We start from the raw sequence: 16,969 nt of genomic DNA on the forward strand, positions 1-16,969 counted from the left end.
TAATCGCTTGCAATTATCGTAAAGGAACAAGTACTTTTAACTTTTTCATAGGGAACAACATTAAATTCAATCAAACACATTTTGTCTAAATAGTTTTGTCTAAAGTTATAAACAGGAATAAACATTGATTAGGCCCCCAAAAAAGTAGTCGGTCTCTGGTCAGACCGAAGTTCCGGAATTGATGTGGCGACGGGGGTTTTTTTTTGGGGGGGGGGCTTTTTTTTTCAAGCTTGTATTGTACAGACAAGGTGGGTACTATTTTGCTTTTTTGTGCCCTCATTATACATTGGTGTCCTCCATAATTTGCTTTGGTGCCTTTATCATTTGCCTTCAGTGGTGCAATTTCCCCATTCCTTGGTGCTCCGTGGTACAAAAATTAGAGGAGGCGCGGCAATACAGGGCGCTGTTGTAGCTTCCGTGTTAACTTGAAGAAAAATTAAGGTTGACGAAAATCATTAAACTCGACCAGAGACGAGTATTTTTTTTTGGCCTTACATGTAAATCAAATATATGTATAGGGTTGGAAAAAAGAGGGGAAATTGTTGGGGGAAACAGGATAGTGGTACTACTGGGATACATTACTCATTTTAAAAAAATTTGACAAACTCATTCAATCAAACTCAATCAAAGGTAATAATGATAATAATAATAATAATTAATTCTTATATAGCGCATTACATCATTGACACAATCTCAATGCGCTTTACAAAGTTAATAAAACAAATGTCATTAAATACACTAAAAAAGCTCATTAAAAATATTAATACATCACCAATCTATTGATTTAAATACAAAGTAAAACTCATTAAAAGTACATTAAAACCACAATCAGTCAATCATCATGAATGTTATTTAAAAACCTGACGGAAGTGAATGAACTAAAGAATTGTTGGCTTGGAACACAGTGTTAGAACACTACTGTTGTAGCAGTCCGCCAGGGGGATGTATATATTTTTTTAAAGTGAACGGCAAAAACTAACAGTCGATTTTTGTCCATTCTCAAAACTGTAGCCTGCAAATTTTCCTGAAACTTCTAAATTTTAGCCTGGGTATTGAGCTCCAGCTACCCCAGATCATATGCAAAATGTTCGATTGGCGCTCCATACATTCTTATTAACCGTTCGAAGAAAAAAACAGAACATTATAATGTAAATTACTATTCGGTAACGCATTGCGCGGGCACCAGTGAATCTGTCTGCGGTTTGTGCCGGCAGGTCACCGGTTCGCTCGTACCCCCGCCCTGCAAACAGGGCGCTGGGAAGGGCAGATGAGCTTCACAGAATCTTATGAGGGAAGTAGGGATGGCACTCTGGGTAATTTATCATGACCTATGTATAAAGCATCTGGCTGCAGCTGTACACCGCGGTTAGCCAATGCGCGCAAATACTATCCAAAAAGTTTGCCATAGAAATACATGCACACCATACCGGATGTCATTTCTTTTTCATTGCGGACCATGTGGACAAATTTTGAGCGTCGAATGATAATTTTGACCCTTCCTGAATTCGAAACGGAGCCTGAGCAACTGACAGGAGTTTAACATTTACAAAACAGATAAATTTTACAGCTATTCCTACATTATTATGCTTTTCAACCAAAATAGGGCGCCGCATTTATGAATGGGAATAAAAGAGTGACGAATGACTCGGACTTAACGGCCGTTTTTAAACCTTGCAGTGTCGTCGTTGTGACGACTTGCAGGTCACAGGTCACGCAAAATCTATCCAATCAGAGCGTCAATTCGTCAGCCCTTCACAGCGTCCTGTTTGCAGGGCGGGGTACGAGCGAAGGTCACCGGCTGATACATGTACTTTGCTTGTCGCCAGAGGGCGCCATATTCAGGCACTGGTGGGTCCACTGTACTAATTCAACCCCCATTGAAAACAGTGTAAAATCAACAAAGTTAAATAACATGCAAGCCAACATCACTGGGGTTTCTAAAACAAAAATTAAATTATTGTCTTGGCTTTCATCTTTTCGATTCTTTTCAATTTAAGGTACATTAACCAATTACATTTTTAAATATTCACATCCAAACAAAATCACCTCCCGAAAAGTGATAGTCCCCAAGCCTGCATGTAGCCATTTTACAAGTGGCATCCTTCCACTTTCACAGGCAAATAGGAACCATTTTTTATCCGTAATTTTATCAAGCCTGCCCTCAGATGGAAGCCCAAAAACCACGGAGTTGATCTTTGGGTATATTTACACAATTCCACCGTTTTTAAAGCCAAATGGTCTCCGTTTTTAAAAGAAATGTGGGGGCTTTTTTTAAGCACTTTTTATGCTAATGACTCGCGTAGAAATTCTCACTTGAATTAGTTCAGTGCACCCTGGTGGGTGTGTGGCAGGGCCCAGTTTTAGTTGTATATTTTCATGTATTTAATTTATAGTGTATTAAATAGGAGTAGCTTCCCTTAGAAAAAGAAATCATTTTAGTTACTAAAGATTCCCGGCCCCCCCCCCCTTTGATGGTAGTGTGTCCCCCTGTTTGTTTACTTAGCCCACATGTTCACCCTATAATAAACTGCCACATGTTAACATGTGGCAGTTTATTATAGGGGGAACATGTGGGCTAAAGTAAACAAACAGGGGGCACACTACCATCAAAAGGGGAGAGGGGGGCGGGAATCTTGAGTAACTAAAATGTTTCTAGCCTCATTCAGTTTACCCAGCAGACAAGCAGAGTTCTATATACATTTATGTTCCTCCTACCTGGAGAGTGTTTTCTGCTTGAAGTTAATCTGCTGTTGGAGTCATTTAGTGAGTTTTCTATTGTTTTAAATGTGTCGTCTTTTTATCATGTATAATTATTTTTAGAATTTTATTTCAGTTTCTTTTGAAAGTTTGCTAGTTTTTATAGTTCTTCCAGTTTTGAAGCTTAGATATGGTCCTTTTATTTTGCTGAAAACAGAAGTTTTTGCTTCTTTTATGATAGTTCGCGTATCAATAGTTGGTTATTTTATCCTACTTTTAATGAGGAAGTCTAAGGTTTTTATTGGAAGTCTCTTTTTGAGTTCTTTTAAGAAATGTTTTTTTAACTTGTCCAGTTTAATTCAACCTTGGTTTTCCTAAAGGACAGCCTTTGAATGTTGTTGTTGTTGCAGCAGCAGCAGCAGCAGCAGCAGCAGCAGCAGCAGCAGCTAGGGATCAAGGGAAGAACCAGTCTCATTTTGTGTCCGACAGTTGTAAATATTCATAATAATAACTACACAAAAACAAAGGAATGTTTACACTACGTATGTAACGTAGACATGTACATGTATGAGGGCGATGTATAATGACAAACGTGCTTATAATACCTACTCCCGTCGCTTGGGCGGCGGACATACTTCCTGTACTGTCTCTCTACGTACGTTACTTTGTTTGCCAGCCGTTATACACATTTCGTCTGTTACAGCATCCCCAGAGTTACACATCAATAATAATTTTCACTAATTTTTGCGGCACAAGACTCCTTTATCTCGGAGAGAGATTGCAAATAAACGATTATCCCCCATAAAGTGATCTCGTCACCTAAACTATGGAGCCCCTCCAAATACAAAAACAGAAAGTTCAAACAGAATTCGAGGAGTTTTTGCTACATCAATATTCTCCTGGGGGTTCCTTCGTTTAGTTCATGCTAGTCAGTCAATGGGAAAACTGTCATTGGATATAGTACACAGTGAAAGCACTGACCAAGGTATGATTGCGTTGTTTTAGAAGTATGTGGTCACATCTGATCATCATGCAACCACCTTCAACCAACTTTCATCTGTCATTGCATTAATGAAATCAAGTCGAAATATTTTAAAGGGCCCATGAGGTGAACATTTCTAAGGAACCTATTCTAATCCTCTAAGTTGAAATGCGGAGAATCGGACTTCAGGTTTTCCTGGTTATGAAACAGCTAATTTGTCGTGATGAATATCAAGTGAAAAACAGTCTAGATTTCAAATTCAGGAAACATTTTGTGCAGGAAGCTTAAGATGTATCGCTATGTGGCTCTCAATGTGGATGCGGTTCAGTACTTTAAGATATGTTATGATCAAGGAGCTTGGTCATTTCAAAATCAACCTTGGTTTTTTTCCATCCCACGATACTTCTTCAGGAGGTCCTTTGTCCACATCCCGTGATTTCCTGGATATTTGTTTGCACGCGACAAAGAAGGCGTCGCCTTAACGGAGGACTTCGCTTATAAGTCGACTTCGTTACTCAGTCCGTGGACACGACACCAGGTTTTGGTACCCTGGCGTATCCTGAGTACTATAGACTGGGTTCAGGGAGGAATTCGACGTGTTGCTGGCTGACAGAGACGGACTCTAATTGGATCTCCAGGTAGGTGACTTTGTAGACTTGGCTAATCGCAACCAATGTTACTAAGTTCATCTAATTTGGAGTTAGTAAGGACTTGCATAGGTCTGCATCAGATTCCCTTTAGGTTCTTCGCGGGTGTGAGGTAGTTTGTGTTTTACTGAACAATGGGTTAAATTTGGGCTAGTTGTAAGTACGGTCAATGAGATTCTTCTGCGTATAAGATAGAGGACGCTGGTTTATCAGCAACGGAAGTAAGAGACGAGCTCCTTCCCAGCTACGAATGGCATGTGAAGCCGGCTCAAATCATTTCCCGTAGACATTAGCCTATTTGAGGTATGGTGGACATCATAGGAGGGCGCTGTTTGGTTTTGGTAAAAACAAAAGACTCTACCCAAATCAAACAGCGCCCTCCTATTGTGTCTGTCATACCTCGAAAAGGCTTGTGCCACCTTCACTCGTAACCAAGTAACTCAAGTGGCCGTGACTGCGCAACTAATAAATTGCCAATAAAAGTCCGATATGCACAGAATGCACGAGCCGGAACTCGTTACATAACTTTGTAGGACGAGGCATTGTGTTTTCCTCTGTCTCTGTAATTATAAAACTCCCATATGATATAGACTAAGCACAGAAACGCATTATCGAGGACCGTTTTCAACAAAAGATGAACGCTGGAGGTCAAACTAGGTCAAACTAGTCACGACGCCGGGTTCGCCATGACAGCTCGTCATGATGGTCGTCCTGTCCAATCACATTCCTCGCTGAAATGAAGGGGCGTGATCAGTGGAACTTGGCCAATCAACTGGCTCTTCTGTACGGTAACCTTTTTCATTCGTAATAAAGACTTTAGATTATTATACACACAAACAAACACACACAGCCAGGGACTGCCACGTCGAATGCAACAACAATGGGAAACTAAAAGCCCAGTTGCTCACTTTGAATGTGATTAGTGCGGGAGTTTCAAAAGACGTACGAGGCCATAGGCCCTACATTTATTTGCACCGCAATGTTTAAAATTCTCAAAGAAACCTTCTTTTCGTGCAGTGACTGTCTTAGGGCACCGATGAACTCGTACTACATGTAGTTTTGAACCCAGTGCATAGGTTTATATACTATGTACATAAACTAAGTGTTTTCAATTTACAGGCAACGACAGCTACAAAGATAAACAAAAACAATTAAAACGAAGTAACCCATAACATTCTTTCCGGAAAAGCAGACAAACAAAAACAAAAAGAGGTGTGAAGTCGTGTTTGCTATTACTTTAATACACATTTAACAAAATGGGCATCTCCAGGGGTGTCAATGGGGGTGGTGGGCAAATGTCGCCCGCCCACCCGGTAAACAAAATTATTAATTGAGAATATGCCATAGAAGGTTAAAGGATTTTAGGGGAACAATTTGCTTTGCCCCCTGCTACAGAAAAATCCTGGCGACGCCCATGCATGGCCAGGGAGGGGGAGGGCGAAATAACACTTATTGTAGTCCATACTACTCTCTTTTTTTCGCCATAACTAATTGCACTAGAACCTCACCAGTTTTCATACCTAAATGCAGGTTTCAACAGTTCGTTCCTTCGTTAGCTCAGAGCACCATTTTATTATGCCCTGCAAAAACAAGAAAGCCATATAAATAATAACTTGTATTTTTAGATGATAAGCATATGTTACATGAACATAAATTCAAGTACTGAGGCTCCGTCAAACTCCAAATTGAAGTCTACCGACACTGTTTCTGTTGTTGAGTAGTCATAATGCGAACCAAAAAAAAAATGTACGTCTCCAATAGTCTGCTTCTCATACTCTGACTGAATGTCTGGCTTTTGACAAAAATTTGTCATCATAAATTAATATTCATGAGTAGAAACAAGGAAGAACAGTTTTCATCAAAGACAAATGGACAATAATTTCACCCCTCTCATTTCCAACAAAAGCCAGCCATTCAGTCAAAGTATGAGAAGCAGAAAAAAGCTGCCTATTAATGGAGACGTGATCTACTTTTTTGGGGGGTTCTCATATTGACTACTCAAAAACAGAAACAGTGTCGGTAGACCTCAATTTGGAGTTTGACGGATCCTCAGTCCTTTGAGTTCATGTAACATATGCTTATTATCTAAAAAATAAATCTATTATCTAAGAAATGCTTTTATTAATGGCTTTCTTGCTTTTGCAGGGCATAACAAAATTTTGCTCTGAGCTAACGAAGGACTGGTTCGTGGCTACATTGTACGAACTGTTGAAACTTCTGGATTTTGGTATGAAAGCTGGTGAGGTACTAGAGATAGGATGCCGAACCGATAAAACAAAAGCGACACTTCATTGTTCATCTTAAAGCTAAAGATATTGTGCTCGGCATTTTCATGGTTATGGTTATGTAGTTATCACATATCAGAATTCAATAATAAAGACCAAAAACGTAGACTCATGAATATTCAAAAATATGATTCGCTCGCTTGACAGACTTCGAGGCCAGATCGGGCGAAGAGCCTTGCAAATCTGAAAGCCACCGCGCGCAGTGGTCTTTGTTGGAAAGTATTCATGGTATTTGCCACCAGTACAGGCCGTTATCACGCGTCTAACCAGGAGTTGGGCCTAGTCGTTAATCCTTGTGCGTAGAATCCGTGATTCGACGTGTTTATGGCAGTCCCTGGCTGTGTGTATTTGTGTGTATAATAATCAAATTGTGGTTTAACATTTTACTGAAGTCCATGAAAGGAAAACATTGGCCTATACTTCACACAGGACAAATATTGATATTTAAGATCGGAGACGAATTGATTTGGTGACTTTTAAAGTTTTTTAATGAAAAATAATATTGTGTTCTTATATAGCGTTTTTAACTAAGATCAAAGCGCTTCATATTATTATTACCCCTGATCATTGGGCCAATGAGACATTCTAAATATAATATCAGCTCCCTAGGGACTCACAGCTCGATGCAGCCGCTTCGTTGCAAGGCAGCTAAAATCAATAACAATCTCTGCCCTCACATGTGTCCATTTGCCCCTGGGTGGGGAGAAGAAATGAGTGACAAATTAGGTGTTTTGCCCAAGGGCACACGCACCACAACCCCAGGGCGATATAACAAGAATTATTTTAGTCCATTCACTTCTCTTTTTTTTCGCCATAACTGATTGCAATGGTACCTCTCCAGTTTTGCTCTCATACCTCAATGCAGAAGTTATAACAGTTCGTACAATGTAGCCACGAACCTTTCTTTCGTCAGCTCAGACAGCAGACTTTTATTATGCCCTGCAAAAACAAGAAAGCCATATTATAATAAAAACCATGTATTTTTAGATGATAAGCATATGTTACAAAAACTCCAAGGACTGAGGCTCCGTGGAACTCCAAATTGAAGTCTACTGACACTGTTTCTGTTTTTGAGCAGTCATAATCTTCCCCCCCCCCCCCAAAAAAAATAGATCACGTCTCCCATATAAGGCATTTTTTTCCTGCTTACTTTGACTGGATGGCTGGCTTTTGAAGAAACACAAATTGTCATCACAAATTAATAATCATGAGTAGAAACGAAGGAGAACAACTGTTTTCATCGTTTACGAGCAATAATTTCACCCTCTAATTCCCAACAAGCCTCCTTCTACAGTATCAGATTGAGAGGGGGGGGCGGTTGCAATCCCCTCCGCCGTTCAGCAGCTGCCTAATTTTATGAACTATTAAAATGGGACCAAAAAAATAAAATGGAATGCTCACATTCTTCAATTTATCCTCGAATCGCCTTAGAATCCAAGACAAATCATCATACATTTCAGAATTTATGGGGGCATGCCCCGCCCCTATCAGGGCGTGCCTCGTGCACGCCGTAGACGCAATCCCCCTTTATATCACCGTCCTCCCTTGATATCACCCTCCTCCCCTTTTCCTGAAAGCTAGATCCGCCCCTGCTCAGTTTTGTAAAGGTTTTGTCGCCCGGCGTCGAGAACGTAAAATATTTCATGTCGATGTATTCAATGTTCCTATGTTTAGTGTTCTTTTAATGAATGTACTTTATAGTTTGTTTTAAATTGTCTTGGGTCTGAATGCCTGTAGGCAATAGTGATTAGGTGTACTGTTTTTTTTGTTCCAGTCATCACGTTTTGTATTTTGCGTGTCTGTTGTAGTCATAACAAATAACTAGAGAGCACTCAGAGAGCGCTAACCGTCCGCCAAGGCTGAACAATTCCCCGCCATATTGTCAGTACACCGAAAAGAAATACTCGCATATCCACGGGACTTCCATATTTTATTGCACATTTAAAATGTCAACACGATTGCTTATAATTCTGAATTTATCGAAAAATATCAATGGTGGCCGCTTTCCGCTTATCCGTCCTGCTGTGTTGTTATAAGCCGAAATACGCCGCGTAATGCGGCATGTGGGCCGTGCAGCTGCCAGCAGACAAAGGCCTCTGTGCAGTCATGCATGTAAGCCGACAAAGTGAGGCACTATCCCGGCGTCAAGGGGTTAATGTGGAGTTAAAAGCAAAATTGGGAAATCTGGCCCTATCTCCCAATGGTGAAAAAACGTTTAAAAAAATCCTGGAGCCAGACTCAGATCCGGATCACTTATATTGTGCTCGGCATTTTCATGGTTATGGTTATGTAGTTATCACATATCAGAATTCAATAATAAAGACCAAAAACGTAGACTCATGAATATTCAAAAATATGATTCGCTCGCTTGACAGACTTCGAGGCCAGATCGGGCGAAGAGCCTTGCAAATCCGAAAGCCACCGCGCGCAGTGGTCTTTGTTGGAAAGTATTCATGGTATTTGCCACCAGTACAGGCCGTTATCACGCGTCTAACCAGGAGTTGGGCCTAGTCGTTAATCCTTGTGCGTAGAATCCGTGATTCGACGTGTTTATGGCAGTCCCTGGCTGTGTGTATTTGTGTGTATAATAATCAAAACGTGGTTTAACATTTTACTGAAGTCCATGAAAGGAAAACATTGGCCTATACTCCACACAGGACAAACATTGATATTTAAGATTGGAGACGAATTGATTTGGTGACTTTCAAAGTTTTTTTTAATGAAAAATAATATTGTGTTCTTATATAGCGTTTTTAACTAAGATCAAAGCGCTTTATATTATTATTACCCCTGATCATTGGGCCAATGAGACATTCTAAATATAATATCAGCTCCCTAGGGACTCACAGCTCGATGCAGCCGCTTCGTTGCAAGGCAGCTAAAATCAATAACAATCTCCATTTGCACCTGGGTGGGGAGAAGCAATGAGTGACAAATTAAGTGTTTTGCCCAAGGGCACACGCACCACAACCCCAGGGCGATATAACAAGAATCATTTTAGTCCATACACTTCTCTTTTTTTCGCCATAACTGATTGCAATGGTACCTCACCAGTTTTGCTCTCATACCTCAATGCAGAAGTTATAACAGTTCGTACAATGTAGCCACGAACCTTTCTTTCGTCAGCTCAGACAGCAGACTTTTATTATGCCCTGCAAAAACAAGAAAGCCATATAATAATAAAAACCATGTATTTTTAGATGATAAGCATATGTTACATAAACTCCAAGGACTGAGGCTCCGTGGAACTCCAAATTGAAGTCTACTGACACTGTTTCTGTTTTTGAGTAGTCATAATCTTCCCCCCCCCCCAAAAAAAAAATAGATCACGTCTCCCATATAAGGTATTTTTTCCTGCTTACTTTGACTGGATGGCTGGCTTTTGAAGAAACAAAAATTGTCATCACAAATTAATAATCATGAGTAGAAACGAAGGAGAACAACTGTTTTCATCGTTTACGAGCAATAATTTCACCCTCTAATTCCCAACAAGCCTCCTTCTACAGTATCAGATTGAGAGGGGGGGGCGGTTGCAATCCCCTCCGCCGTTCAGCAGCTGCCTAATTTTATGAACTATTAAAATGGGACCAAAAAAATAAAATGGAATGCTCACATTCTTCAATTTATCCTCGAATCGCCTTAGAATCCAAGACAAATCATCATACATTTCAGAATTTTTGGGGGCATGCCCCGCCCCTATCAGGGCGTGCCTCGTGCACGCCTTAGACTCAATCCCCCTTTAAATCACCGTCCTCCCTTGATATCACCCTCCTCCCCTTTTCCTGAAAGCTAGATCCGCCCCTGCTCAGTTTTGTAAAGGTTTTGTCGCCCGGCGTCGAGAACGTAAAATATTTCATGTCGATGTATTCAATGTTCCTATGTTTAGTGTTCTTTTAATGAATGTACTTTATAGTTTGTTTTAAAATGTCTTGGGTCTGAATGCCTGTAGGCAATAGTGATTAGGTGTACTGTTTTTTTGTTCCAGTCATCACGTTTTGTATTTTGCGTGTCTGTTGTAGTCATAACAAAATAGAGAGCACTCAGAGAGCGCTAACCTCCGCCAAGGCTGAACAATTCCCCGCCATATTGTCAGTACACCGAAAAGAAATACTCGCATATCCACGGGACTTCCATATTTTATTGCACATTTAAAATGTCAACACGATTGCTTATAATTCTGAATTTATCGAAAAATATCAATGGTGGCCGCTTTCCGCTAATCCGTCCTGCTGTGTTGTTTTAACCCTCCGACGCAGAAACTAGCCCTTTTGGGGACCCAATTTGGTTAATTACCTTAATAAAAAAAAAATTAAAACCAATTCTGGTGATCTTCCATCTAATCCTAGCCAGAGGCACCCACTACGGATATATGCAGTCACCTTTAGTGTGTGACCCCGGGTCAGGCATATCTGAGCCTGACAACGTGGGCTGCCCATATACACGTGCACAAAACAAAGTCACTTGCGGGTAGCCAAGTGCACGACTTGACCACAGACTATGTATACAACATCTTTTTCCTGTCAATGACCTCCTTATTTATAGTCTACAGACATGTCGAGATTGTGTCCCATAGATACAGTGTTGTGTAGCCTCAAACCAAGGCGCTAAATGTCTGGGTCCCCGGAGGGACCCCTTACTGTAAGTGTGTTAGTCAATGGGCCGTCTGCGTCGGAGGGTTAAGCCGAAATACGCCGCGTAATGCGGTATGTGGGCCGTGCAGCTGCCAGCAGACAAAGGCCTCTGTGCAGTCATGCATGTAAGCCGACAAAGTGAGGCACGATCCCGGCGTCAAGGGGTTAATGTGGAGTTAAAAGCAAAATTGGGAATCTGGCCCTATCTCCCAATGGTGAAGAATCCTTTAAAAAAATCCTGGAGCCAGACTCAGATCCGGATCACTTCGAAAATCTAATCGATTTGTACTAGTACCAAGGACCACCCCTAACAAAAATCATGTCAATCCGTCTATAACTTTTTGAGTTATCTTGTTAACAGACAAACCAACCAACCAACTAACAAACCAACGCTGATGAAAACGTAAACAAAATTATTACCAATAATGGGTCACTAAAGGGGACATTCCATAGACTTCTGTACAATCGTTTTGCCAACTTTAATTACCCCTTGTCCTCACAAACCATTTCTATTTGGACCCCACGCAACCATGACATTCCGCGGGCTGAAATAATCCAGGTACGCGCACGGATGAAAAACCACATTGGAAGGTTGACGATCACTCGCAGTAACGTAACTTAACAAAATTTAGCCCAACGCGAACGAGGCTTTTGATCGACGTAAGATTAACGTCTGCCCAACCCACTCAACAGTACCTCCAAAGAGATTTAAAAGCGCGCCCCACGAGCCGACCCAGACAGACTGTTGACTGCACACGCGACGGCTACGTAGTTCATCAACCGACTTGCTATCTACTGTAGCACACCAATCACCGTACGTGCAATAGGAAGAGCGTGTTTCCAATCTTTTCAACGAAGTGTGACATCCAAAAAGGCGAGCCCCACGAGCCGACCCAGACAGACTGTTACCTGCACTGCACACGACGGCTACGTAGTTCTTCAACTGACTTGATATCTACTGTAGCACACTCGGTCACCGTACGCGCAACAGAAAGAGCGGCTTTCCCCACGAAGTTTGACATCCAAATAGGTACGTGGTGTTAATAACTTTGTTTGGTAGAAACACTATTCGGGTTCATGAGAATTGAAGCAGACCATTAATTAAGCTCACTATGTTGGGCTTTTTAAACGATATCATGTTTACTTTGGTTAATATTATGACTTTTTTGGTTCGGCATTTCTCACTAAACATTTGCTGAATACGTATTGTGGTGAAATACTCCTGTTTTAAAGTTATATTCACATATTTTTTGCACTTCCGGTAACACTGCAAGTAAAGGTCAACCGCTTTGTACCCGGGAATTCAAAATATTGCCCAAGACAATATGTACCCCCTCACACAAAAAATGAATCCGGTAATCAATTCAGTTTAAGCTATTGAAAGTATTTTCTAAAAACCTGACTTTAAATCGCTTGGAACTTGATATGTGATGACGTCATGATGACGTTGCAATTTTTTCCCACATCTTTTGACAAGGGTTCAATTTTGTACAAGGTTTTATCTTTATCCCTTGAACCTTTTTGGAAGAAGGTACATTCGTTTTAATATCCCCGCTTTTGTTGATACTTTCAATTCACTTAACTCTGTCCGTCCGTTTACGCCATTAAAGTAAAGGTCAAGCGACTTCACCTTTCCAACCAAAAATGTTTACCAAAGCATTGTCTATCAGATCACAAAGTGTCAGTGTTGAAGGTCTCGAGTAAAGCATTACTGGCCTCGCTCTCGGTACCCATATGGTCTCGGTCTTGGTCTTTGTCTCGGACATTCATGGTCTCGATATTTTGCTGGGCACCAGTATGCAACTGATAGAATCAGCAATGCTAGAGGCAACAAGAAGGATCAGCAGGGTGTACTTTGAAACTCCGTCCTCTACTCTGTGAGACTAACGTACAAACATTCTCATGAACTTGGAACAATCTCAACTCAGCAGCAACATCTTGCTTGTCATTTCAGATCCTTCAAGTTAAGTGGGCTCTTCTAAGTAAACATTGGCTTGTAATATAGCCATAAATAAGGGAATAAATATGTGCTTGGGAGGTGTTAAACACTTTGTCGGGAGGTGTTAACACTATGTTTAAGACTAGTTGGAGTCTTGATGCTGATAATTACTTGAGTCGAAGGCGAGGGTAATTATCAGCATCCAGACTCCAACCAGTCTTAAACATAGTGTTTAATACCGAGCAAGCACATGTTTATTCCCATTCATAAATACCTTTTCGGTCAAAAAATCAAAATTTTTCCGTCCCAAAGTCAAAACATGTCCAAAAAAAAAAAAAAAAATCGAACGATTTTGTGCAACAATTTTACTTCATGTTTTTCTAAACACCCCTCTAGCTATAAATGGAGTGTCCAGCCCGCGAGTAAGACGTAAACAACTCGTTTTCATAGATAATAAAAAGACTAGATCAGCAGCGCGTGAGACGCGCCATAAAGTTCCTTCATGGACGCTCTAAACGCAGTAGTGCGTGGGGCAACGCGCTAACATTTCCAAATAGTTTTCATGCATATTCGCATTAGAATTGAAATGAAAACATTTTTAAAGATACATTCCTCGTGTTATTTTCGAGTCTGACATAAAAACATGCACATTTAATCTCTTTTCTCCCCGTAGCCATACAGCAAACGTTAACGTTTCAAAATGCCGATGCGAGTTGCTAAAATATAAGATATTTCATGCTTTTCTGATTAAACTGCTATAAAACATTATTTTAATAATAATTTCAATAACAAAAACTACATGGAATGTAACAAACGACTTTAAATTCCTTTTTGAATAATTTGATATTGAAATTATGAAATATGTAAATGATGAAGGATTTGCAAAATGTGTATTACAATATTGTCCTTTTTGGGAGGGGATAATTTACTTGGAGTCCTTTTTCATGCATACCTTTATAGGTTTTCATTTAATTTAACGCCTGGGCTCATTCAATTTAGATTGAAATTGAAATATTACGCAGATTTTCATTTGTCAAATGAAGATGTATTTTCAAGGTTTGCATTGAAAAATTACTTCGCATGGGCCCTTTAAATACGTGGTTGGTCAGACATTCACAAGAAAACATTTAAGAAATTACCCAAGAGAAGTTAGTGTTCCCGATGGTACAACCATAGCCAAACATACGTCAAAGTAAAGATGTCATTTTCTCAAACTTTTAAACAAGTAGAACAGATCAACAATGAAAAAGAAATTACTTAGCCCTTTTCATTTCGTTATTTCGTTACATCTTGTTTCAATATATGTTACATTGTTAATTTTACAGTCACTAAGATTTTTTTGGGAGGGGGGGGGATGAACCTCGGAGGTAAATACGAAAATATATCTATTAAAGAATCTTATACATTTTAAAGAACAAACGATGAAAGGGATCGCCCATAAACGAATAAGACGGAAACGAAAAGCATGGTAATTATAAGGTAATTATCTGGAAACACTAAAAACAAAAAAAGAAGAAATTTTCTGAATATTAAAGAAAGGGCGAGGGATACGTAGCTCAATACGTACATGTACATTGTGTTTAACTTTTGAACACATAAACATTGCAAAGCGTTTCATGGCCTCAATTTTGAGTCGGATTAATTTTACAGGCATAATGTACCTAAACCAAAGCCTGGAACAAATGGTTAAATGAAGCAGCTGCTTGTAACAGAAATTTTACTTTTATAATTGAAGCAAATTACAAAAACTCCGATTACATTGTATAAATAAAGAATGTTATGTAGATGTTTTAAATAAAACGAACCAACGAACTTATTTCGGGCACAAAACCTCGTGACCATTACTTCGGGAGTTACCAGAAGTGCAGTGGCGAATCAATATTTATTAATTAGTGGTGATACATATTCTTTGGAAAGCAACAAATAAACACTTTTTTGTGTCTCCTCATTGCCACCGTACATAATCATCTCAAGGCATATAGTCATTCCCTTTTCGTACATTGTTCGTTTATAATTCGAACACAACTCAAAATCTGAAGACGAATGTTCAAAACCTAATCTGACTGTTGAAGTTGTGCTCAGTGGATATAACACTTTTCGAGAAAAAAATGACAACATGCGCAACTTTTTGAATTGATCACGAAGCGCCATTTCGTCAATAGAACTCTTTATTCCAAAAGTCAGTCCCTAGAAATCACATACAATTCTTGATTTATTCTAAATGACAGCAAGCAAGACAAAATAATAATATTAATAACCATTCGTCAAAAATAGTACCCAATTGCCCCCAGATATTGTTTAAAAAACCGAAAATGACTTTGCAAGTTGTCAGAATCATGACGTAATCAGACCGAAAGTTATTGAAGGGAGAATTTCAAAATAATCAATGTTCTTTTCTTTAGTTCAAATCCATCCCTTGATTCGTGTTTAAAGACTATGTCCGTATCACCAATGATGATATCCGTTACAAAGTTGTCCTTGGGCTTCCAAATGCTGTGACGTCATCAAACCGGAAGTCAGGTGTTATAAATGTATACATACACTTAAACATCCATTATAATTCTACAGCTGTAACGCCCCCTATCCGGTATTTTTTGGCCTCATCTTTTTGTTCTTTTCTCATTGGCTATTACAGAAAAGATGGCGGAAATATCACTCCCCAAGCTCCTGGTGCTTGTTGCCATATCAACTCTTCTCACCTTAACCCTGAACAGCGCCTCCGACGGGTTTCCAGTGGATCCAGTGCCTCAAGCACGTTCGGACGACTGCTCCGTCTGCATTGGCGCGCACGGCGCCGACGACCCTGCGTGTGAGGTATTATGCCCGCGGCGCGAGAAGGGTAAATTTGGCGGATTTACATTCGGGTGAGTTAGAAAACAAAAATAGTAAAAACAATGTGTGGCGCGCTCCATAAAACAAAAATAACATAGGTACATGTTACTGACTATAGTAACTGAACATTTTGAGAAATGTGTACACTGTAACCACCAGTTATCTCTATTTTTGGTAGACACATGCACCAGCAAATACAGCTGTCCACTACTAATCATCTACCGATACGCATTGATTAACACTTTTAGATACTTACCATGGACGAACGAAAAGTTGCAACGGAAAACAGACACAAATCAGCGTCATCATTTCAGAAAATAAAACTTGATATGTTCCTCGTATACACAAAGAAACTGACTTAAAGTCTTGACTCAAGTTATTTCAATTTCAATTTGCATTTGAATGCCTGTGTGTAATCTTTGGTTCTCACTTGCCTGAACAGCTTGGGAGAGTTTAGCATTAACAGCTGTAAAAATGCTCTTGTAGTAAAACATGCATACATTCTAATAACATGGATCATTTTTTTACATGAGTTTATGAACTGCTCGTTTAACACATGCTTCATTGCATTGGTGTGTCAAATTTAACTGCCTTTTAAGGGGAAAATCATTTATCCATGTCACTTCCTTTCTCACTCACCTTGTACTAGAGGGCACTATGTAGACAATTTATAGGCCATACGTCTTGGCCAATCATAATTGCTCTTGTTGATGATAATACGCCTACCTGATTCTAACAAAGATGTATTCTCAGTGGAAAAGGTTGGCGCTTTTAAAATATAATTATATCTTTAAAATACTCTTTGGTGTTCTATAACTTTTACATTATTGGGGTAATGATTTGCTGTTTCGTAACAGAAATTGTGATTAAAACGTTAGTTATAATTACTATAAAGAACTTGTCCAGCTTATTATCAACTTCCGATCAGAACAAAAACTACTTATAAGTAGTTTTTG

At 39.7% G+C, this 16,969-nt stretch overlaps 1 long non-coding RNA gene across 2 annotated transcripts in view; it reads left to right on the forward strand.

Moving 5' to 3' along the window:
• Positions 1–16,969, forward strand: part of LOC119733427 — a 36,286-nt gene extending 19,317 nt beyond the window's left edge. For both annotated transcript variants that reach the window (XR_005271824.1, XR_005271825.1), the window contains exons 4-6: positions 4,091–4,317; positions 11,936–12,272; positions 15,817–16,969. This is a non-coding gene — a long non-coding RNA (uncharacterized LOC119733427). The remainder of the gene's footprint in view (positions 1–4,090; positions 4,318–11,935; positions 12,273–15,816) is intronic.

This window comes from Patiria miniata, unplaced genomic scaffold (genome assembly GCF_015706575.1).
Source record: "Patiria miniata isolate m_02_andy unplaced genomic scaffold, ASM1570657v1 HiC_scaffold_25, whole genome shotgun sequence".
Lineage (NCBI taxonomy): Eukaryota > Metazoa > Echinodermata > Asteroidea > Valvatida > Asterinidae > Patiria > Patiria miniata.